Here is a 25,532-nt window from a genome sequence, read left to right on the forward strand (position 1 = left end):
TACTGCTACACATCAGTGGTTCCCAACCTTTTGACTTCTGTTGACCCCCACTTTATCATTAATGTAGCCCGGGGACCCCCACTGAATCTTTATTAGAATCCGGGGACTCCCCACTGAGTCATTACTGAAATGTGGGGACCTAATCTGTTAATATTATTTTATTTTCTAAGCAGTCACGGACCCCCTGAGGAGGCTTCGCGGACCCCCAGTGGTCCCTGGACCACAGGCTGGGAACCACTGCTATACAGCATATCCACTGCTATACAGCATGGTTAAAATAATTGCCAAAGCCAATAAGTCTCACTGGCAACGCCTATAGGCTTTGCCATGGCTTGTTTCTCTTATGCAAACGATTCCATAATTCCTTCCTCTGGTGCCATTTCCTGTTATACACAATCTTAAAGCATTAAAGTAAAAAAAAAAGATAGAATTAGGGAGGGAACGGAGAACTGAGACAAGGAAGACTGAAAAGTATGGTGGCAATTTCTGAAAAAAGTCCCTCGGAGGAAGAACGCTTTCTGTACTAGGACACGCTTGTGGAACAGAGAACTAGAAGTTTAAGGACTGGAGAGCTCCATTGTTGAATCTGCAAGGAATTAAACACACTTCTGTTGGGCTAAATCTACCTGTGCCTTGTGGAAAGGGATACAACTGCTTGGCTACCTTTGTGGTGAAAACACTCCAGTCGTTTTGGGTGGAGAGCTTTACAAATGCCTCTAGGTTGTCTTAGACCAAGGCAATCAAAGCTGATGTGCGATTCACACTGGCCGTCCTATAACTTCAATATTTGTTAATCCAGTGCACACCACAGTTTTGAAATGGGTCAAAAACTTAAAGTGTTTTAGGGCTCAGAAAGGTATCACCCACTGGTCCTGGGTGTGAAACCAAGAGTCAATAAATGCACTATGCCAGTATGGCGTTGTGTCACCCTTTGCACTCCTTGTACCTTCCCAGATGGGTTTCATATTTTTGTGAATCTTTTGTTTCTGAATAAATCTCAAGTAAAATTGGTGAAATCAAAATATTTCTCAATTGATTGAATGTGCTTCATTGTATCAGTTTAACAGTTCAACCTAAAATTCAAATGTAAATCATTTTATATTTCAATAACATTATGTTCGAACAAAACACTGTACCTACAACATTGCTGTTCATTCAGTCTAAGAGAATCGTAAGGAGTAGGGCTTGGGCCCTTGGGTGACCTTTTTTATTCACATATAACTGTGGCTGGCATCTAGAAGTGTCTCGTCACTTCCATGGTCTGTGTTGAGGGACGATCGTATTTGGAGTTGCTTCAGTTGTGAGGCTGCTTTCTGGAGGAAGGGCAGGGCAAAGGAGCGGGCACTTCAAAAGGAAGGAGACCCACAACACAAACTTCAAAGACTCAGACACTAAATCACATTTGGAGTCTGGAAATGGACTACAAGATGGGGAGCTTTAGGGCACAAAATTGTCACTTGTCAAGCAGCCAGTCAGGCTGTGTGGGAAGGAGATACTCTGGAAGGCATCTGCCTGTGAGGCAGGGTTGGGGGCCAAGGCCTGCCAGTCTCATAGCTGGGTGAGGGGACATCACCCAGGGACATTCAAGACCACCTGCCCGTGGTGCCTGGAGCACCAGTGTCAGTTTGTCTGCCAAGAGCAGCGTGCCCTGTGAGGAAGAGGAGAGCTCAGGAGGGAGCGAGGTCCAGGGGCAGATCTTGGTGGATGAATCCCTAAAGCAAAGTGTGAGGAGACACCGATTGGGTTGTCGCCCGTGTGCAGGCTCAAATCAGTGACCCCGTTTGCCATTGTGTGCTGATTTTGATCAGGCTTGTGTGTGGAGGAAAGTCACGGACTCTGTATACCAGCAAGAGAGCTGTGAAGATTACTGCAGTGCCAACTGGGCCCAGCCCATGTGCGGAGGAAAGTCTGCAACCTTGTATGCCAGGTGCGGCTGCCATGCTGATTGGGCCTTAGCTTGTGTGCAAAGGAAAGGCTCGTCCCAGTATGCTAACAGGAGCCACTGGACAGGACAAGGACCCTCGCCTGGTTCAAGCCATTGTCGTGAGGATAGGTCACCGAGGTGACCAGTGGGAGCTCCAGCACCAACTGAGGCATGGAACTGAAGCAACCTACCCCACCTTCGGAAAGGATCTGAGTAACTTACTGTCTCCCGAGAGCAAGTGCTGTGTACGCCCAGCCACTGTCCCTCCAGAGACACGAGTACCTCTGCTGCATCGAGTCCCTGCAGCCTCCAGTCGTGTGATCCTTGTCAGAGCGGGTAACACTCATCCCAGGGCCAGATTAGCCTTTGGGAACTTTTCCTGCTATGTAGTGCTTCGAGGCCTTGGACACTTTTGACTTTTATTAGAATCAGAGTGGGACTCCTGAGACTCGGACTACTAGCGGGGCCTACCTGAATGTTGCCTACAGTAAATGGGGAATAACCACTACCGCTAGTGAGAGGTAGGACTGCCCTTATCATAGCAGGTCGGGACCTTAGACATCTGGAGTAAATAGACTTAACACCCACTTTGGGCCCAGTGGCTCCTGCCTGCCCTATGGACCTCTGAAAGGGGTTCTGAAGGCTCCGGGACTTAAATCTTTAAAAAGTGAGAAAGCTGGAACCTACAAGAGTGTGATGGAAGGAGGTGGATTAATGAGGCATGAGGTGGAATAAACACCAGCAGCCTCGGTATTTGGAGCGCCGTTCTAAAGCACCGTCCGCGGGCTGCGGAGCCTAACTTTGGGCCAAGGTACGTACTGTTTTACAAATTAAGCACTGTAAAAGGAGCGCAGGACTGGGTCCTTAAAACCACTTATCACCGTAAATGTAAGCAAACATTCAGAGCATTGCTCACGCACAAACAACTGCAGCTTCCGACAGGGCTGTTCACGCCTTCACACTGCGCAAAAACCATCAACGCAGCAACGCTGGATCACCCCCTGACCTCTGGGAGGATTCTTCAAAACTTTCCTTTTAACTTTGTTTTTTTTTCAAAACTTCAGCTCGGTGTGAGACGGCTGGAATATGGAATTGGGAAGCTTTTAAGAGCCCAGGCGGGCCGAATACATACATCAACCTGAGGTCGAAGTACAGTGTACGGTGTGCACTGTGAGGGTGTCCTTCCGCTACAAGTACAGTGTATGCACGAGGGCGCCCCTCCACAGTGCGTGCACGAGGGTTCCCCTCCGCTAGAAGTACAGTGCGTGCACAGTGAGGGTGCCCCTCCGCTCGAAGTACAGTGTGTGCACACACAGTGAGGGTGCCCCTCCGCTCGAAGCACAGTGCACACAGGGTGAGGGCTCCCATCCGCTGTTCCAAGTGACGGATGAATGGGCGCCTGGCAGCCCGCCCGCAGATGGAGTGTGCGGACATTGTAACTGACCAGTGGCCAAGGGCCACTTTGTGATGGACGAGCCTCGGGTGGCAATGCGTGACATCACTAGTCGCGACCTTACAGTCTAGCACCCCCACGCAAAGTTCAATAGCGTAACAAAGTCATAGGTTCCCCCTGAACGGTGTGATGAGGGGCCCCTAAACCTCCCATAGCTCTCAGGTATTCATTGGGCTTGGGCAAGATCGGTGCCCCCGAGAGGTTGAGGGACACCCGCGCGGCGCAGGCGTTGTAGGGGGCTGTGTAACACCCCCTGATAAAGTTACAACCAGGGCCACTAGAATTAAGCGATTGTGCTGCTGCGGCGATTTTCGCATAATTATAGAGTTGCCGCATTTACCACACAATTCATCATCTACCACATAATCTGCAAAATTTAACAAATTGTACTGACATATACTAAAAACGCGACCAACCATAATGCCATTCAGTGGAACGCCCTTTACAAAGGACACATATCTTGCTTTTTGCTATATTTTGATGTGAAAGTGGGACTAACAAGGTGCAACCAATGCCTAGAGAGTGTTTCCAAGTTTAAAAGTGATACAATAAGGAAGAAATACTATTAGAAAGTGTGCCTCATCATGCCGTTTAATTGGCCTTTTCTTGCCCCATAATTTACTGCACCCTGCTGCATAATTCGGCCCTCTCCTGCCGCATAATTATAGTAGCCCTGGTTATAACAGAGTAAAACTCTGGCATCAAATTTCTCTTGTGTTGCAGAGATGATTCTGATAGCAGCGCTATACCTCAGATTATACCAGTGCTTAATTTGTAGGAACAAAATGTCCCACAGCCCAAGGTACTTCATGGCACACCGCTGCAGCGTGTACGCCTTTCCAGCACCGCTAGATGTATGTGCCACAGTTACCTAATAACAAGGGGTGGGCAGAACTGGCGTTATCGGCTCTTGCATGATTACTGGCAGTTGAGGCAAAATTACTTGTAATTATGCATAATTATGCAAGAAGTGTAACCTAGTTTATAGCAGTATTTTCATAGCATAAAATGCACCCTCACATCCAAAGGGGTCCACAGGATGCATTTTGCAAAATAAGAAAATAGCAGTAAATGCTACAGGACATGAACAGCAGTTGCCAGAAGCCCCACTCTATAAGATTGTTGTTCCTGTGCTCCTGAGGTAGGATTTTTGCCCCAAATTACTCTTACTTGCTCAAGCTGACCTAATCATGTAATTTCTGGAATTTTGGCAACACAAGAGTAATGGGTAATTACTGAAATGACAACAATTTCTCCGGTGCAGTTAAAATTTCACCCAGGCCTAATAACCATAAAACTCCAATTAATGTGACCACTTGGATTATTCCAGGTCAACATACCTTAAGAAAGACCTGGACGAGGTATTTTGTGTTACTTTAATGTTCATGTATATTACATTTTGAAACAGTGTGCTGATGTGCTTTGATCAAACAAAGGAAGATAGTGCCACCTTGTGGTTAGCTGTCAGAAAGAAGTGCCGTTGCTGAGCACCAGCAAGCACTGGCACAAATTAAGCATTGACTTAAATAGCTACTGCAGGTGGAGGCTCACAAAAGAAGAACTATTATTTTGGTTGCAGATACTTCGCTGGTTAAGGTGTCAAGCAGCAAAGTTATTGCTCTGATTTCGTAGATATTACACAACCTATAAACGTAACAATATCTTACATGCTTTGGCCTCAGAGAGTGATATCCTTCTGGGTACACAGATCTTTCTGGCTCAGGCTCTCAATAGAAAACCTGTCTTTTAGGTTATGCATTTCTTATTGCTTAAGGTTGCTGACTCACACAGAAAACCTACCCAGCATGTTGCACAGACTGCTTGGACATCTGGCAGCAAAGATCTCCCGTAGGCTAGAAATATTTTACAGACTTAGGTCTCAAACTGCTCAAAAGATCTAATATGATGACATAGCTCACAACAGGTTCAGGCTTCAGGCAGCATATTTATCACTTTGGTCAAAATAAAACACACAGCCTCAGACATCTGATAGCAACACGTGCACTCAAGTGACAGAGATATTCCAGACTCAAACACCTACCTACAGTAAATCTGCGTCCTTATACTATAGGAATCTTAAGTTTTAAACATCAACATGCCCAAATATCATGGCCAAAATATGGAGACCCAGAATATTGTAGTTATCAGTATACTTACATAGGTATGCATAGGTTTACTCAGCTTGACTCCATGTACATGCATCTTGACGATAGACATATATTTTCAAGGCATGTAGATGTATAGTTAAGAACAGTAAATCAATATTTGCCAATGTGCACTTACCTTCATCATATTGTGATTGTCAATATTTTGGCCACTGTATTTTGGCATGTTCTTTTGCACTCAATGTTTTGTCACACAACTCTCTGTATTACACAGTTAGTTAATGCAGAGTTAATCTATGCGCGCAGTTAAAGGGAACACATATGCTCATGCTTTAGAGTGCAGAGCTATTTCTCGGGTTACAAAGATCTTCTGTACATTGGCCACCAGGAATTTGCCCCAGCTCACCCGACAGGGTATCCAGGTGCTTGCATGTATGATAGAACAAAATCAATTGCCAACACATTTTCAACTGTGCATTATAAAATATAATGAATATATGAGATAAAGTACCCCCTGCCGTACATTATAAGGGTATTGCAAGTCACTAAGGATTTCCAGGACTACATAGAGGAATGGAGCCAAACCCAGGTTCTTTTATAATGTCATGGAACTCCAGGGTGACTTGCAATATCATCATAATGTATAGCAGTGAGTACTTTATTCCTTCTAATACATCGTCACACCTTCACCAATCCCACAAGCTACTTAATTCCTTTGTCTCCTGATCTTTCATGTACAACACAGACAAAAATACAAGTAGAACTTGTACTGCAAAATTTAACACACCAAAAAGCAGTTAATTTTTGCAAAAAAACAGATTTTAGAATTAGTATTATGAAAGTTAGATTAAACAATGCTGTGGCTCGGATTTTGCACACACATGCAGAAAATGCCATCTTTCCCTCCATGACCAATAGATTTTGCCTTCATTATCTCCTTTCTGGTGATTATTTTCTTTTTTTGGAAAACCATATCGGAAGAAAGGAAAGGCAGTTCCCGTCTTCCTCGTTGAAGCCGACGCTGTAGTTCCGCACCATGAGCTGTCCGCGGCTCAGACAGCAGGCATTGTGATGTCAGAACTCAACTGAACAAACTTATTATAGCTGAGCCACTGGGTCAATTTATTATTATAGGGGGCTAGAGATGTCACAAGTCACCTGTAATAAGGAAATTAGAGACAGGCTTTTATAAAGGGATTGAAGTCGCCCATGCATATGTAGGTTGCTACTTCAACTGCTTATAGGTTAGACATTAGACGGTCAAGCTCCAATAACACACACGCAGAACAGGCAGAGCACAGGCGGCGAGAAAGTAAGCGAAGCGTGGTTATCAGCAGTGCAAGTCTTTTCACACAGAGCAGGCAGTCGCAGTGTGAGGTTTGCTCACAGCACAGAAAGGCAGATCTGGAACGCAGCAGGCAGCAGAGGCGTGCCTCGTAGGATGAGGACGGCGCTTGAAGCCAGCAGTGCCGAGCAGGCACCGGCAGATGAAGTATGAGCTTCCGTCACAGACATGGAGCAGGCACAGCACAGGTGGCAACCGTCATGGGTACAGTGGAAAGCAAAGTCAGCCCTGGCAAAATGTCCAATTCAAACCCACATCACTGAAAGCTTCAACTAGAGTGTGGCCATGGGCGCTTTCATGGATGGGCTGCTGCATCCCATGCTGCTCGGAAAGCAACCTGCCTGGGAAGATCCAGAGTGGCACAATGGCCACACACCCTGCACACATTCTACACACATATTTTCTGCACACGCACACACCAGTGCTTATTTTGTAAATAAAAAGGTGCCGGTGCCCAAAGCCCTCCTCTTAAACACACTGCTGCTGTAATTAAATGTGCGAGCACCGAATACTGAGGAGGCGTAATCCTGAAGCCATCTCGGGCCTCTCCAATCCATTTAAAGCCACTCCCTGCCCCTTCAGCTCACACTTGCAGCTTTCTCCTTTCTCTCTTTGTGACACTTTTTCGTTTTCCCCTTCCTCCGTCTTTGCCATATGTGTCTTTTGCTAGCAGCAAATGCTTGAGGCAGAAGAATAAGCCCCAGCCCTCAAAAGTAAGTGCCGGTGCTCGGCACCGAAACAACTAGCACAAATTGAGCACTGGCACGCACACATATACCGAAGTTCTGTACACAATCTAGACACACGTATTCGGCACACATTCTCCACACACACACACACACACACACACACACACACACACACACACACACAGATCACAATCAGCAGAAGCATGTGGTTTGCATTCCCATTTACACACACAAACTCTGACACTTGTTAATTAAACATTGCAGCATGGATGTACACTGCACTGGTAACCAGGCTGAGAACTCTTCACAAGTTTGCATGAATGAATTTTATATTTATAAAGCACAACTGTGACCTTATTCCTGCTTCTCAGAAAATACCCAATGCCATAAAGCCAAGAAGTACTAAACAGCCAATGGGAACAGCCAGGTTTTTAAAATTTTTACAGAATGAAGAGTAGTCAAAATGCTTGACTAAAACATCAGTGGGCTGCAGGGGGGAGGGGGAGATGACCAAGGTTTGGATGGACTGTTTCCATGAGCAACAGGGTCAGTACTGATTTGCATTAGGTGGGTCTCTGTTTAGAGTGGCTCAGTGAATGAAAAACATTAGGTTCAGAATGCTCCCCTGAGAGATGGTCACTTGTTAGAGTATTTACAAGCATTCACCCCATCCACTTTTGAGTGTTTGATTGCCAATAATATGTCTGGAAACCTGGGAATATAGTAGATTTCCTAGCCTACTGTTGCCAGTGTTAGTAAATTGCAAAAAGTATTACATTTGCACCCATTCAAGCAGTACTTCTGCAGCTGTAGATTTACTATTTTTTCAGTCAATCACTAACTGCCAAAAATGCATTTATTTTAGGGGTGTCACAATGCAAACACCCCCGGAAGCTACGCCCCTAAGAGTGGCTTTACACTACGATGGCTAGAAGTGAGGAGGTAATTCCACCATTTAGGGGCTGAATATGCTAAGAGGGATTGCTGTGTGTGAATGTATGTGCCCCTCTCCCACATGTGCAGGTAGCAAACTCTTTAGTACAGGAAACATGGGCTGAAAAATCAACATTCTGAGCAGAGTAGTTCGAGTTCAAAAGACTACATTCAAAAGGCTGCCATTTTAATATTTTTAAGAACCACTGAAAGAAGAAGTAATAAAATAGTAGTACATGAACTCAGCATGTGAAAGTATGCCCCTCACTAGACTGTGATGGGAATCTGTCAGCGAACTGTATAAATAGCAATTTACTTTCATTATTCAGTGCTGCCTGCTGGTGTTGAGTATAGACACAGTTCAGCCCCCCTTGCATTTAAGTGAGATTGAAAGTTGTATTATGTTGCACATCAGTGTGTGTATTGCCTCTGTTTAATAGTAATGTTTGTGGGCATTGCACTGTGTTAGTAAATGCATTAGAAAAGCCCTTTCTTCCAAGGTTCCTATAAAGCATCTGAATCCATTCGAGGTAGTTCGAAAAGAGAAAGGATGAAAATGACAGGTAAGCTGAAATGGTCTACCTTTTTTGTTCATGATGCCTGATTTCCCTGTCCTTGTCCTTGAGAGGTACTGTGCCATTTGGAGTGTTCTGGCAATTAGGTTTTAAGGTTGACAGTTGCGCCACACCCACTTGTCCCACTTCGTTTTCCGTATGGCGCTACACATTTGTGCAGAGATCAGCCTCTTCCAATATGGCCACCACTGTTGTACCACCACACTGCCACACTTCCTGTGCTCCGTGTCTGCACATTGATGGTGGCATTACCATGATCTCTCCTTAATAAACCCTCTGGGTATTGAACAGGGGTGGCTCCTCCATAGGGTCGGAGGCGTGTTCCCTCCTCACTTGCAGCTGCAAATCTTTTCCCAAAGAACGATCATAAACTGTGTTCATTGTTGTTTTTTGGGAGAGGGGACTGGGCCACAGGGGTGACGTGCACCAGGGGGAGTGCTCAGCACTCCCCCCTCAGAGCGCATGTATGTTTGGCAGGCCATCTCGGGCCGGCCAAACACACATGCGCACAGGGCTCTCTCCAGCCCAGCAACGCAGTTGCCGGGCTGCAGAGAGCATGCACAGGCTCCCAGTCTGCCTGGGAGCACCCTGGGTAGGTGCTCCCATCCAATCCTGATGCTGCTCTGAGCAGCGTCACGATTGGCCGCAGGGCAGGCTGGGACCTGTGCCTGCAGCACCAGCGAGACGGGAGGAGGCAGAGGAGCGACACGACGCAGGAGTGAAGTGAAGGGTGTTTTTTTGTTTTTGTATTTAATTCAATTCTCTCCCCCAACCCTCTCTGACCCCACTCCCGCTTGTGCGTGCGCTGCCCCACCCCTTTCAGTCAGCACGAGCCGCGACTGGTATTGAAGCCCAGAAGTCTTTGCTTCTTACTTAAAAGGCCCAGGTGAGGGGGCTTAACATAAGCTTACCAGGTGGAAATGGAGGTAGGACCCATGAGGCTTGGGCGGAACAGGTAGATCTACTCTGGGCGAGGAGAGGACTTGGGGCTTTGTGCAATAGCCCACTTTTCCCAAGGGTTACAAAAGCACTAAACAAACAAATGTGATAGTAAATGAGCTTGGGGGCACCCCCATTTCATAGGCGTATCCCTGGCTCTCATGGTATTTGAGTCACTTCTTTCTGTAGGCTTTTGAGGTGGAGTGGGGGCGAGAGTGGAGTGCAGCCCGGGCCTACTTAAGGCACTGTCTGTGCTTAGAGGTAAGCAAGCCAGAAAATTAATAGGGAGCGCTAGAGCAGAGTCAAGGGTCTGGCTTGGATCTTGGCCTGTGCACGAGCCGAGCCCAGAAGATATTTGCTGTGTAAAAGATACAACAAACATCATGCAAAATATATGAAAGTCTATTCAAAGTTTAAAAAGTGTAATTCTTTAACACATGGAAGATTTTACATTAATATGGCTCATTATAGCACTACACTGAGAAGTACTTATTAAAAGTGATAGTTTTGTGTAACTGGTAGTCTGAACTCACATTCTTGAAGCTGTCTTCATGCTTGATAATGAAGAAAAACGAGTTTTGGTGAAATAAAATATTTGCCTGAGAGCACACAATTTAGGTGGGGTAACTGAAGTTTATCATGGTTTTCTGGTTTTGCTGTGTACAAATCAGCCAGAAAATGGGTATCTATTTGTCTTTCCTTATGTTAAGGCTTTGTTTTACCTCTTAATGCACTTTTTAAAATACAGCAAGAGCTTGACCCGAAGGTACTGGAGTGCCTTACACGAGCACCAGTTACATTACACAAGGTCACGCGCATTGTCCATGAGCACGGGGATATAAAGCGTTTTGCACAGAATCGCAGGATGTTACGCTGTAGCTGGGAGTTGAACCTGTTTCCCCAGTTCCGCAGTTGATAGCTCTGGTTGCAACGGAAACATCCTGGGTAGAGGGAGGGAGGCAGGCAGAAGCCACATAAAATCTCGGCTCAATATGATCCACCTCTAATTGTGCTTTGCTGTTTTCTGCTGCCCAGTGCCAGGGTCGGACTTGCTTACAGAGCAATCAGGCAGTGCCCGATGGACTGGTCTGACAGGTCAGTGGGTGGGATGGTTTTTTGGCCTGTTTTGTGGTCTGCTGGGCTGAGTTTTACTACTGATTTACCTGATATTAAAACAAACATTGCATGTCGCAAGCTCAAATCAATGAAGCCTTCATTACCTAGCAGAGCTCTTATACAGCGAGTCTTTAGAAGTTTAAAGCTGCCCCAATTTTCAAACATGGGCCACACTTTTAGCTATCTGAATCCCTAATAGGGGCCACTTTTATTGTGGTGTCTGGGCCAGGCCATCCCTCCCCAGTGCATCTTCGCCTTTTGCCTGCTCTTAGATAATAATAATCCTGGCCTAGCCAAGGGTTATACTGGTTGCCACACGGGAGTTAGGCGTGGCCATTTCTGTTGCATTTGCCTGTGTCCAGCATTTTGCTGGGTCAAATGGTCTGTTTGGAAACATGTAAGTAGTGCCGTCCCTCCCCGCCCCTCCACTCGAGATTTGCGGCCCTACGGAAGTGAATAGTATCCGTGGGGTGTTAGCTTTCCTGGGTTTAACACAAGGCTCTTACCTTAATGAATGATGTCTCAGAATGATTTTTTCTATTTGTTATTGCTTTGTTTGTGAAGGAGAACGTGATGCAGTGAATGGAGGAAGGGATGCACTGTAGTGCCTACGGGATCCTCCCTCTCAGCGCTGCTTGGTAATGTCATTTGGCATCCCTTGCACCACCAGGAATTCAAATGAATGTTGTTGATGTACAGATCCCTTGTCGCCTATAAAATTAACCTGGACTCGCATCGCAAACTGTCTGGACCACTCTCCTCTTGGAGGAAGGGGAGTGACCACTGTATTGATGACTCCATCACAAGGATGCAGTGGGGAGGGAAGCAGAGGATGAAACTGTATCAGTCCACACACCTAGGAACAATCCCTCCCCTAGCCTATAAAAACAGTAAACAAAAAAGTGATACAATCGTAGAGTCTGCCCTATCTGTAGCAACATCAATAAAAGCTGAGGGTAGTTTCAGGGGCAAGGTGGAGTCCTCCACCAGTTACTATACAGTGGACTTGTGGACCACGTGGTCTTCCACCTGTGATGACTCCCGCACCGCAGTAGAACAGTGGTCTTTGCACACACGGAACAGTCACCAATTCGAACAGAATATCAATGGGATAATATGAGTGAAACATTGTTGCCAATCAAAGCGGTTGAAAGATTCCATGCCTTTCTGTGAGAGCCTGAAAACAAATGTAGGCTGCAGTGCATTCCAAAACAAGAAGAAGGGAGGAACCTCCAAAGCAGTGGTTCTTAACCTTCTGTGGGCCCCCACTTTATCATCACTAGAACCCCAGAATCCCCAGTGTATCACTGTAGGATTCCGGGGACCCACCACTGATTCGTTACTGGGAGCCGGGGACCCTGGTCTAAACGTTGTTGATTTCAACCATAAAAACAATACACATAAAATACAGAAACAAGCATTCTATCAAACACATACACAAATGATAACACATTTTATTTAATTTGCATACAAATAGAAAAAAATTATAATAATTTTAATAAGAAGGTTGGGGCTTTTCTAAATTCAATTGAAACCACACATCGTCCACGCTATATTCTGTTTGACGCACCTGCACCGCTCTCACGAATCAATCTGAGGATACTAACTTAATTTTTAGCCGCCAATTTCAAAGTCGTTGACATTTACAGTACGTTTCAATATTTTCTGTGGTACATTTAGCCAATTATTTATAAGCACTTTATTAATTTGTTGATATTATTTAATTTTCTAAGCAGTTGTGGCCTTCCTGAGGAGCCTTTGTGGACCCCCAGGGGTCCCCGGACCACATGTTGGGAACCATTGCTCTGGAGGAGTGCACCTCCTCTGTTCACAAACACTCGTCAACTTCATCATCTTCAACCAAGTTTCCAGGCTACGGAAGTGCCGTCCACGTCTACAAACCAATAGCCAGGCAGTGCAGACCAGATCCCTCACAAGGGTGTGCCTAAACTAATTTAGCACAGGATTTCTCGAAAAACTCTTTCTAACTCTACTGACTTTGAAGACGGATTTTTTTCTAAATGTTTGCTGCTACACTGGGGACAAGACATTGGTGTTAGGATTTCTGCTGCTGGTTTTAGGGGTACAGAAATATTTGTTGTATTATGTTTGATTGGAAGGGATTGAATTTGACTGAATTGGATTATACTGCACTGGTCTGCACTGGACTGAACTGGGCTGTGTTGAGTTGGGTCAGAAAATTATATGAGAATGACTTGTATTGGGTTGGATTGGATAGAGTTTTGTTCCATTGGATTGTGATGTACTGGATTTAGTTGTATTTGATTGGTTAGATTGCATTGGATTGATATGTTTTGGTTTAGATTGGACTGGGTTGAATAACAAGTATAAAAACAAGCAGCCAGTTGATGGCTTTCCATGACAAAACGAGGGCATCCAAATATGGTCTCTCCATTGGCCCTGCAGAAACAGATAAAACAAGTCATAACTCTGTGCACCTGTAAAAGGAATCTCTAATGAGGACCAAGAACATGCTCAAATCACACCTGGACAACTCACTAACGGATCCCCAAGGTCAAACATCACAGTCTCAGGTCACCTGCTGTAGATCCCTCCAGACCCAGGAATGCTCTGCACCTATCTTCAAGACCAGAGCAAAATACTCTCTGGTTTGGAAAGGTCCTTGAAGAACACAGACACATGGCCGGTGGCAAGTAACATCACACAGGGGATTTGCCAACTGTCTTTTCTAAACTTTCACTTCTATACCTTCCAACATTTACAGCTTGACTTTTTATTCTTCTACACACTAAGATCTGGCCAATTTCGTACAGTATCTCAACCATATAGTCACAGGCACTTCACCCTTGTGTGACAGAACTGCCTCTTCTGAGGGGACTGACTCTCCAATATTCCATCCACTACTCACCATGTAGGTACGAACCTACTAGAAAGTGAAGGAAACTAATAAAAACAGATCCCTCGGGCATATATGCCTCAGAACTCCAGCAGGGCCGGACTGGGGACCCAAAGCAGCCGTGAAATTTAGTCAGACTGGCCCACATAGGGTACATAGCAAACAAGCCTGGCCACTACAATGGGGCTTGGCAGAGGGGATGGAAGGGGGGTTCTCCCCCCCAAGAAAGCTGGAAAAAAATGTAAAAATCAGTGCACTATACAACACATTTTCATTATATATTCATTTGTATTTGTGTTTATAGCATAGTAAATGAAGACCTTACAGAGCACCAGGATCCAGCAATCTTTATTGGGGACCTTCAATGATTTCCTCACCATCACTCTCTAACAGCGCCTCGCATCTCTCCATAGCCCCGCTCTCTCATGTATTTCATTTGTTTTATAGCGCCTCTCTTACCAGCGTGGGCAGTTGGAGCACTTTACATCTCACACACACATACAGAGACAATGAATCATACGTGATTGAATCAGTGTATAGGAACTGATACATATGAAGAAGCCGACTACAAGGTGTAGGTTCACATGCCATCCACACTGGTGGCATTTTTTAAACGTCCTTGGTCTGGGGAATCATAAACTCGGGAGGATTAAAAACATAAGGGATGACGTTACTAATAACAATTTATTTATACCCAAACAAACCCTTTTGTGCAAATGTACAACCTCGAATAAAATGACCTATGGGCCTACTAGAGCCATGGAACTTAGCACACCTAATTGAGGCTAAAGGACAACATAAATCAATAGGAAACCCCAACCACATTTGATCATAAAATAAATAGGTCCACACGGCTGTATGCAGATTTATACATATAAGAAATGTTGAAGTGCATAGGAACATATGACTATGTTTTCACAATGTGTATCAAAGGTGCCATGATACCGGTAGTGATGGTTGAAGTAAGGTATCAGTAGAGGTGGAGCTACAAGGGAATCTACGGGTGTAAAATCACTAGGGTGAAGGTAAAGCTACAAGAGCAAGGATAGCAAACCAAGTTGTAGGTAGGGGTAGACGTATAATATAATGAAAAGTAGAGATAATATGGTATAGGCAGGAGTAGGGATACATATATAAGAGTACCTATAGAAGTCTTCAGCAAAGAAAAAACTTTTGAGGGAGAAAGATGAAGAACCGACTAACTGGTAAAAAAAAAAAGGATGGAACGTTGCAGAGAGAAAAGAGGGGAAGAATAAAAGAAAGGGTAAGCAGGGAAGAGCAGATGAGATTTATGGGCTCTCATAAAATGGAAAAAAGGGATCTACGCCTCTGCAAAAAAGAACTATAGAGAATGTTTTCAAACCAAAGTACATTCACCAAAATGGATTAATGGGCATAGCTATCATAAGTGAGAGAGGATGTGGCATAACAGCCTGAGCTGCCGTCTTCAGAGCTGGGGGAACGAGGTTCGAGTCTCGGCGCCGGCTTAACATCCTGTGATTCTGGGAAAATCACTCATGGCCATATGTATGAAGCACGTTTACCGGTTGCAAACCGCCCATCGGGAAGTTTGCGACCTGCAAAATGCTTCTAGGCATGCATCAGTACCTATTTTGCGAGTCAGTAACCTATTACTGGCTCGCAAAATATGGTTTTGACTCTCTTTTAGGAATGGGCGTTTCAAGGGTGTCCCTTCCTAATAGCGAGTCGCATGGTATGCAGGAATGTTTTGTGACCGGGAATGGGGTCGCAAAAAAGTGTGCAGTTACCACCAGCTTCAAGTTGGTGGCAAACCATTTGCAAACGGGAAGTGGTCTTCAAGGGACCCCAACCTCTTTGCGAATGGGGGTGCAAACATTTTTTAAGAGCAGGCAGTGGTCCCACAGACCACTGCCTACTCTTAAAAAGTGAAATGAAAACTTTTAATTTTTCTTTTTCTAATGCAGCCTATAGGCTGCATTACAAAAAAAATTGCTTTATTAAAAAGCAATCACAGACTTGTTGGTCTGCTGACCCCAGCAGGCCACCATCCCTTTGATTGTGGCCATTCCCGAATGGGTCGCAAATTGCGGTCTGCCTTATGAATATTAATGAGGCAGGTCTCTTGCAACCCATTTGGAAATCGCAAACAGTGTTAAACACACTGTCGTTCATATCACTTTGCGATTTCGTCACATCGAATTGCAAAACTTCACTATTAGGAAATCGCAAACCTTAAGCTACATACATCGGGCCTTTAATCTCCCCGTGCCTGCAATTCAGCACATTGAGACCCTCACGGGTGACGAGGTTTACAAATCCTGGATGTATTTATTTATTTGTGGACGAAGCAAGGGGCACCTCACTTATGGATGCCTTTTAGTACTCAGCCAGGGTGAGTCATAGTAAATATTCCTTCCTTTCACCCTTCTTGCCACTGGAGGGATTCTGCACCTTGGGAATGAGGCTGCTTTCGAAACAAGCATTTGCAATGCAAAGGGCCTAACCTTTGCTTGAGTTAGAGCTATTAGCGTTGTAAATTCCTAACTGTACTTTTCTTGCCACATAAATTGAAAATAAAAAGTAAAACAATTGACATAAACAAGCCGATTCATAGTGCTGCGGCCGCCGTGAGCGCGAAGGAGAGACACAAAAGGAAAAAGAAGTTCGCTCGCAGTCAAAGGTATCAGCAAACGTGCAATTATCCGTGTAACAGGGTCGATGGCCAAGACGGTAACAAAACCATCCCAAGGAGGGGCAAACGTAAAGCATTTACCAATGATAACAAAGGATTTTTGAAAGGCAAGCCCAAGAACGAGTGATAGTGATGGGTGTGTGTGGTTAAAAGCCCACAGATAGATTACAACAGGCCAGAAAGCTTGCGCGCTCGACCTAAAAATGAGGCTGGAGATTTATGGCGAAAGATTCTCCAGAAATTTCCTTGAGTACACTTTTACTCCAAAGCACATTAAACCCTCTCTGCTAAGCACTAAGTTCATGCCTGTCTGCAGACATGCCTGAAGTTCCCCTGGAGCTTGCTAAGGAGGCTTTCATCTCAGAGTACCTCCACCAGATTGCATCCACTGTGCCCTTGTGCGGCCGAGCTGTGCACCGCCAGTGAAAGCATGTGCCGCTCTGCGGTCGGAGCATCTTTTGAGCCCTCTGAAGCAGAAGGAACAGCAGAAGATGCCCAATTATGCGGTCTCTGCTGAACTATGCAGTTAAGGTGAAGTGCTTCTTAAGTGCTCGGTTTTAGAGGAAACATAAACAAGCTCCTTGGTGTATCTGTGCTGTCAAATGCAATCACACACGGCCTGGAGGGCGGTGTTAGCATGAGAAACAAGACCAGCCATCTGCAGTGATGCCACTGAAGCGATGGCTCATGGCCGCTTTTATTGGTGATTTATAATAATGCACACGATGAAGCAACAGGCAAGTAGTTTATTGGCTGTTAGAGAGTTTGCTCCTGACAACTAACTCAGCTGTGCTTGTTTTATAGCGCTGGGGAGGGTGAGATGATGAGTCTGCCCTGCCAAGATCCGAGGCACGGGCCTTTAGGTTATACCCAGGGCCACTGAAATGATGCAACGTTTTCCGCATAATTATGGATTTCCCGCATTTGCCACATAATCAAGCATCTGCTGCCTAATTAGTAGATTTTGACACAATTTTTTTTTATTTCTAGCTCAAACGGATCGAAAGTTACTAAGATCACAGCAGTCTGTACTGTTGCGCGGTACAAGACCCTTCGCAAAGGAAAACTGGTCACCTTTCAGTTGCCTATTACTGTATTTTGATGCGGAACTGGCTGAAAACAAAATGACAATATCAGGAAGTAACACTATCACAAAATGTGCTGCATTAGGTCACAATTTGCTTTTTCTTGCAGTATAATTTAGTGAACCCTGCTGTATAATTCGGTCCTCCCCTTGCCCACCTCATTCCAGTGGCTTCCCCTTATTCAATCATCCACTCATTCGTTCATTGAACCATTCTACTTCCATAAAAAAAGACAAATAAGGGAATACTTTCGGCTTGAGCTAGGGGTTGGGGTGACTCTAATTTCCATGAATTCTTTAGGCGATGCTAACTCTGACAGAGAACCCAGTGTGGAATTTCTTCCATCACAGGCAAGTTGACGTAAGCGAGCCAATTCAAAGCGCCACGGCCACCATGAGCGCGAAGGAGAAACACGAAAGGAAAAAGAAGTTCGCTCGCTGTCAAAGGTATCAGCAAACGTGCAATTATCCATGTAACAGGGTTGATGGCCAAAACTGTAATAAAACCACCCCAAGGAGGGACAAACGTAAAGCATTTACCAAAGATGACAAAGGATTTTTGAAAGGTAAGCCCATGAACAAGTGATAGTGATGGGCGCGCAGTGGGTGTGGTTAAAAGCCCACAGATAGATTACAACATGCCAGAAAGTTTGCGCGCTTGACCTAAAAATGAGGCAAGGTGTGTGGGGGATGTGGGGGTTCCTAAAAGTGAACATCAGTCGACTTCACCACGGATGTTGCACCTCCTCCAGAAATCAGAGGCGTTTCAATTACCATCCACCTCGACCACAGATCTTGTGTTATAATTTACGGATTATGATTCAACCCCTTTTTAAACCTACATTAAAGGTGTGAGATTAATTCAATCCTTTTATGGGACTTTGAGGGGTGCTTCTGTTCCACTCGCCTCTTCTATATCAAAACTCTGGACTTGCCCTAGGGTTAAACACGCTTCCAGGAGCATCCCCCTTTAAATGTCTCTTGGCTACCTTGCTCAGGTGAGATTGAAACGTCTACACGTTTAAATGTTATTTAAAACACTAAAAAAGTATTTAATTTGATTCCAATCATCTGTTCTCTTAACTCACCCTAAAATCCCCTTTAATGTGGCACTTCCAGAGTCTGGCTTAAGTTCATCAATATCAAACGGGCAGTGGGAGTGACAACGTGTGCCTTCTGACTTCCAACAATATAAGAGATATCACCTGACCTTTGACCCCCCAATGATGAGCAACTATAGTTACTTTTCAAAATAATGTTTATTGATAACTTAAGACTCTAACAATTAATAAAGAGTGACTAGTGAAAGACACAAACAGCAAGCGCTTTAATGGAGCAAAAGTTGAAAGCAAACTACATTTTAACAGATCAGCCCTAAAGCATTTCATGTGACTGAAGTGTGGGGAAAGCTCACCTTCTCACTATAGAACACCTGATCTTTGCGGACAACACAGGAGGGCCATTCACACCTGGGAGGTAGGGCACTTTGTAACCATTTTAGCACCAACACTTAAAACAAGCACTAAAACATGTCAAAGTGGTTCTGTTCCCCAAACACACTTTACTCCACTTTTCATTACCATAAGTGTGAAAATCAAGCGGAAAACCATTCTCAATGCCAGTAATGGAGATAGAAGAAGGACTATTCCAAGATGGCCGCCAATCTGGTCAACAGACCAGTTGGTAACAGGACACCGCCACTGGAAGTAGGAAATGCTCAGGTGGGAAGTGTTAGACAGAAGTGGGCACCGAGGCCTCTTGCTGAGGACACAGGATTACAGGAAATGGAGCTGTGTAACTGCTGAATAAACAAAGAGCTCGGAAATATCTGCACAGTGAGACGTGATCTTGGAGGGTTGCCCCCCAACACGACAGGCGCCCTAGGCGAAATCTACTTGTGCCGGGGCGTATTTGCATCTGAGTTTATCAGTGCTGCCTAGGGTCTTAGCTCAGTTGGTAATGTCAACATCTAGAAACAAGCATTTGCAGTGCAGTGGGTCTCGTGCTTGCTAGAGGTAGAGCTATTAGCTTTGTAAATTCCTAACTGAAGTTTTCTTGCCACATAAATTGAAAATGAGAAGTAAAACAGTTGACATAAGTGAGCCGAATCAAAGTGTCACGGCCGCCGTGAGCATGAGTGCGAAGGAGAGACACAAAAGGAAAAAGAAGTTTGCTCGCAGTCAAAGCTATCGGCAAAAGTGCAATTATCCATGTAACAGGGTCGATGACCCAAGGAGGGACAAACAAAAAGCATTTACCAATGATAACAAAGGATTTTTGAAAGGCAAGCCCTTGAACGAGTGACAGTGATGGGAGTGTGGTGGGCATGGTTGAAAGCCAACAGATAGATTACAACACGTCAGAGCACTTGCCCGCTCGACCTAAAAAGACAAAGAAAAAAACTTTTGAGTGGTTTACTTTCTTTTTTAGTTGCAGTTATTTCTCAGATTGGTAAATAAAAAAAACATTAGTTATAGGTGTATAGATGGGCGGGGGCGTACCTACACTTCAGTGTGGCTAAAAACAATTAGTAGAGTCAATCTGTCACCAAGGTGAGACCTATTGGTTTTGCCAATGCTTGTTTTCTGTGGAATGCTCATTTCCATCTCCACAGACCAAGGTATTTTGTTGTTTCTGTTCCTCGAAGCAGTTTCGTTCCTGTATTTTGACCCACACCGGGAACCTTCTCTGAGACTGATAAAGAAAATCCGAGCCTTTCTACAATTCATCATTTACCAGGGCGGCCGTACATCTGTGTTTTCCTGGAGACTCCATAGCATCACAGCTGGATGTATCAAGAATGTGTCCAGGCGTTGAACCACGAGCTTGTTTTGAGAGCATCGACTCTTAAAGATCAGAGCGTAGCGCGTAGCACTTCCAGCTCACAGAAGACACAGCAGGGCCTTCTCCAGCCAGCGGCGCTACATCAGATAGACAGTATGAAGCGCTGTGCTATACATGCGTCCCAGCAGGGGTGGGCCTGCCCCAAATCACTTCCAGCTGCTCTGACACTGGTTCAAGGGCTCTCGTGAACGTCTCTCCCCTTTGATGGAGCGGATACTAAAACTACTCATATTTCCCTACAGTAATCCACCACTAATTCCTTTTGGGTTCTGGAGTTGCGTGCTACTTGCCGAAAAGCGCTTCGAAGCCTAGCCAGGGGCAGTAAGCGCTATATAAATACTATTACAATAAAACACAATACAGCGCCTCGTGAAAATGAAATGTTAGCAGCAGCATAGCCCGAGGACCAGAGGTACTGAAGAGAGAGAAAGTCTTCCTAGCAGGACTCCCCGCCTAAAACACTACCAGCAGCTGTAGGGAGAAATAATTATCCGATGAGCGCTAAGGGAGGCCACTTACAACCCCGATGGGCATGTTTTATAAAGTGCTGGTAACATCGAGTATTTACTCCACCTCACTTCCGCTTTAGGTCGAAAACAACAGACCTACAATATCTTCATGCAAAAGCTTGAAAAACAAGCCAATCAGTGAACCTGTGCACATGTCAAAACAATATCTGGGATGCGTGCGCGAGCAAGCAAGAGAGTGAATAGGTGGATGAATGAGTGTCTTAGTGATTGAATGCCAAGGAGCAGGCGAGGGAGGGAGTGCATTGGCATTCACTCACTAAGTGGCCGAGTGAACTGTCATAATATGCCCACGTCCTGCTTCTATTAGGCCCTCAAATGTGTCCACTTGGACAAAAAAGGGCTTCCTATCTGAAGCATCTCCATCTTTTCCCCATGAAATAACCTCCTACGTCCAGAAGTGCGGTCTTAGTCCTAAAGAGTGTCATGATAAGCCCTAAAGTGTGGTCATATCCTGAGGAGTGGCATCATAGCTCACAAAAGTATCCCTGAGTGCCACGGTCTCAGGCCGCACGCAGTGGGATCTGTTCACTTGGCGTGAGATGTGACTATGCCATGTGCACAATCACTAGCTTGTGGCCATCCACTGCATCTAGGATTCTTTAAGGAAGGGCATAGCTGCTGCATTGCCGCAAGGGTTGTAGACTTGTGCACAGTAGGTAGAATTGTAACATGACATCACGGACCTGCGCAAAAATCTTCACGTCTGATTAACAGATAAATTATGATCCTCATTCAGTTTCACCTTAAAGCAGGGTTTGCTTGCAAATGTCAACTGTTTTACTTTTCATTTTCAATTTATGTGGCAAGAAAAGTCCATTTAGGAATTTACAACGCTAATAGCTCTAACTCGAGCAAACCAACACCCATTGCATTGCATATGGTTGTTTTTTTAAAGCTGGCAGGTGTGGGAGGAGGGCAGAAGCAACATGAGGGGGGGTGGGCTTGGAACACCGAAGCAACATGGGACGCGGGGATGCTCTATGAAATGTCAACCAATGTTAATCAGTGGGCGGGCTCCAAGCCCCTGTTTGTACTCAATAAGCCGCAATAGGACTCACAGCAGACAACGTAGCGCTAAGATTCAGAGACTTGCTGGCAGGGGCGTAGATTGGTCAGTAAGATTGGTGGGGGGGGGCTTCAGATTTTGCCACAATCAAGCTGGCATCTAATGTAAAATACATAACAGGACAAGCAGGGCACATGAGAGAGGCTAAAGGGTCAGTGGAAAGGGAGACAAATGCGGATTGTTAGGGGTAGTAAATGAGAGAAAACACAATATTTTATGAAATAACCAACATTTGTGAAGACTTTCAAAGCAGAGAGGGAGAGAGTGTGTGGGTGTTTCTGTGTGTTTATGTAAAAATTGGTTGTAAAATCCGACAGACACCACACCGTACCAGAATGAAAAAGCATCTTTACCCAACTGATTACCTGAAAATACATTTATTAGGGGGGTGTAACACCCCCAAACTCCTTCTGAAGCTAGGCCCCCGCTTGGTGGTCTGCCGAGGGAAAGGCATCTCAAAACTGACGGAGGGTGACTCTTGTGGTAAGGGGTCACCAATCGGACATATGGGGAGTAGAAGGTGATACAATATTAAAGGTTTTGAGGAGCATTATGAGAGGACCGCACGTTATGGCTCTTGACTAATGTGGTAAATTGACGCAGTTGCTGACGCAGGCTGAAAGTGAACTGGGCTGGGGTGCATTTCATAGACCGCGTCACAGGGTGATGGAATGGGGATAGTTAGGGGATTATGTTTGACTTGACAATGTTCAAAGCTAGTTCACATGTGCAGTTGTCTACTATGTGAAGGCCATAGGGAGATGGTCCCGGTTAAATTGGTAAGGAAGGTCAACCGTGACGGTAAGGAGAGCCGTTTGGGACACAATAAGTTAAGGTTCATCGCATACAATGGCAATAGCTTCTGAGTAAAATCAAGGTGGGGTGGAGATGCAAATGCTAAAAAGACATAAGCCAGATGTCTTCTTACAGGAAACACATCTTCAGGGACCAGAATGGCAGATGCTGGGTAAAGGCAAATTCAACGTTCAGATTCACTCTGGGTTTACAAACGGATGCAGAAGTGTAGTGCTACTGATTAGGAATCACCTCATTCTGTGAACATGTGAGTGTGAAGGACGCTACGCAGCAGCAGTGGGTGGATGGAATGGATAAAGGGCTGTTCTATGCTCCGCCCACTTTCTGCCCAAGCTTCAGTCAAGTATGAAGGAAAAACTAGATCCCTTCTAATGCAAATGCCAGATGGAATTTTCTTGCTGGACAGTGGTCTGAATACTGTGATGTCAGAAGAGCTGGACACCCAAGGATGCACGCTGGGCACTCAGGTTCGCTACGGTGTCCCTCGGCTTTAGAGCTGGTGGATGGTTGGCGCACACATCATTTAGGGTACAGGCAGTGCATGGTCTACTCCACGTTTTAGAACATGTTCTCCAGAAACAATTATATTACCATGCGGTGGGCTCATCAGCAATGCTTTATGGCCGTGCCGGAACTGGCCAGGGGAATAACAGGCCGTTGCACCCTGTGGGCAGGGGTTTGTGCCACTGGGCTAGCAGATTTCTAGAGCTGAAGGTTCAATAATTTGCTCCTATCATATAGGACTGTGCTGGGCACCCGGTGGTTGGCCAATGATCACTATTTTCAAGAAAATGAGGGATAAGTGGGTTCAGAGGTCTCCTTCGGGAGGCAAACAAGGTGGGAATACTGCAACAGGCAATTGCCTACGCTTTGGAACAAAAATGTAAAGGATCTCTGATGCCACATAGGTGGAAACTGACTTTCTTGATTGGAGGGTGAATATATACAGCACGTGTCTAGGAGGTTGGACGTCACTGGACATCATTTGCACCTGAAACATGTAGATTACTAGACACTGAGTTGCAACGGTGCTCATGAGCACTGCCAGACAAGCCGGTGAACTAGTGGCATGGCTTATCAAAGAATATGAGGATAACTATTGGAAAGAGGACTGAGCGCTCCTTACACTAGCATAGTTCAGGAAAGTGTGGGAACTGAATGCACATTGAAGGATAATTTGCAGTCCCCGTATGCCACAATGCTGAAACTATGTGATGCCACCGTGGAGATGTTTGTGTTGGATATAACTTTTCGCGGACCATGGGACAGAGGCTCACTGCAAGGTGATCTTATCTGTGAAGAAGCCACAGAGCCTCTGACACAAATACAGTCCAAGGAGGCCCTTAGCCCCGAAGGCTCGCTGGTGGAGCTTTTAAAAACCTAAGCTTGGAAATTGACCAAATATCGCCTGGCACTATTTGACCCAGCAAAGAAAGAAGGAAGCCTAGTTTATGGTTTCAGAAGGTCACGGTGGTGGATATTAATAAAAATGGAAAGCCTTGGGAAGGATGGTTATTGTACAGGCTGATATTGTTACTGAATGTGGAGACGAAGATACTTGGTAAAAACATGGCCATCCTGGTGAGTAGGGTCAAAGAAACCAATATACAGTCTGACCAATCAGGAGTTACACCAGGAGCAGTGCTAGACAGAATCTGAGGCACTTGCATGGTTGAATAGATCACAAAGACAGAGTTGAGGACCTAGCGGTGGTCCTATTGTTGGAAGCAGCTGGGGCATTTGACGCACTTGAATGGATGTATACATTTGCTGTTTCAACAAAATAAGCTTTGGGCCAAAATATTTGCCATGGATTAATCTGCTATATGAAAATCTGATGCTGAGATTATTGTAAATGGGGTGCTGTTGGACCTCTGTATGCTAACAAAGCGGGCAATGTAGGGGTGCCCGCTGCCTTCCGTGATGTTCACTCAGCCCCTAGAGCTCCTGGCTTGTTGGGTCAGGAAGGATGCCCTTGTTAGAGGCCTAGAATGGGATGATAGATGGGATGAGGAAATGTCACTCTTTGCTGATGATATCCTGCCTTACCGCTCTGAGCCTAATGTTAGGATAAACAGGTTACCCTCGATTTTCAGTTTTTTTAAAGCAACCCCCTGATTTCAGAAGGAATTGGATCAAATTGGTGCTTTCAGCGCTAACCACTTGGTCCCCAGGACCGAAGGGTACATTGTCCAATGGCTAGAGAGAAGAAATTATTTAAATATCTGGAAGTGTAGGTCACCTGAAACATACAAGAAAATGACATGCAGAGCATGTACAGAGTTTGCACAGGGTTTGAGAGAATGTGCATCACTAGAGAACGCGACCCCTTTCCTTATTGGGCCGGGCAGCCATTTGTAACTCAATGGCACTCCCTAAGTTCATTTGTACCTTACAGAGTACACCCTTCTGGGTCCCTGAGCTCTTCTTTAAGAAACTGGAGGGTGAACTGCACGTGCTGTTTTGGGGTGGGGAGTGTGCCTCGAATTTCACTACAGAGACTTACCTGAAGCATCTACAAAGGGTATAACCTTACATGACATACGTAAACACTACTGGGC

Source organism: Pleurodeles waltl, chromosome 10 (assembly GCF_031143425.1).
Source record: "Pleurodeles waltl isolate 20211129_DDA chromosome 10, aPleWal1.hap1.20221129, whole genome shotgun sequence".
Classification (NCBI taxonomy): Eukaryota; Metazoa; Chordata; class Amphibia; order Caudata; family Salamandridae; genus Pleurodeles; species Pleurodeles waltl.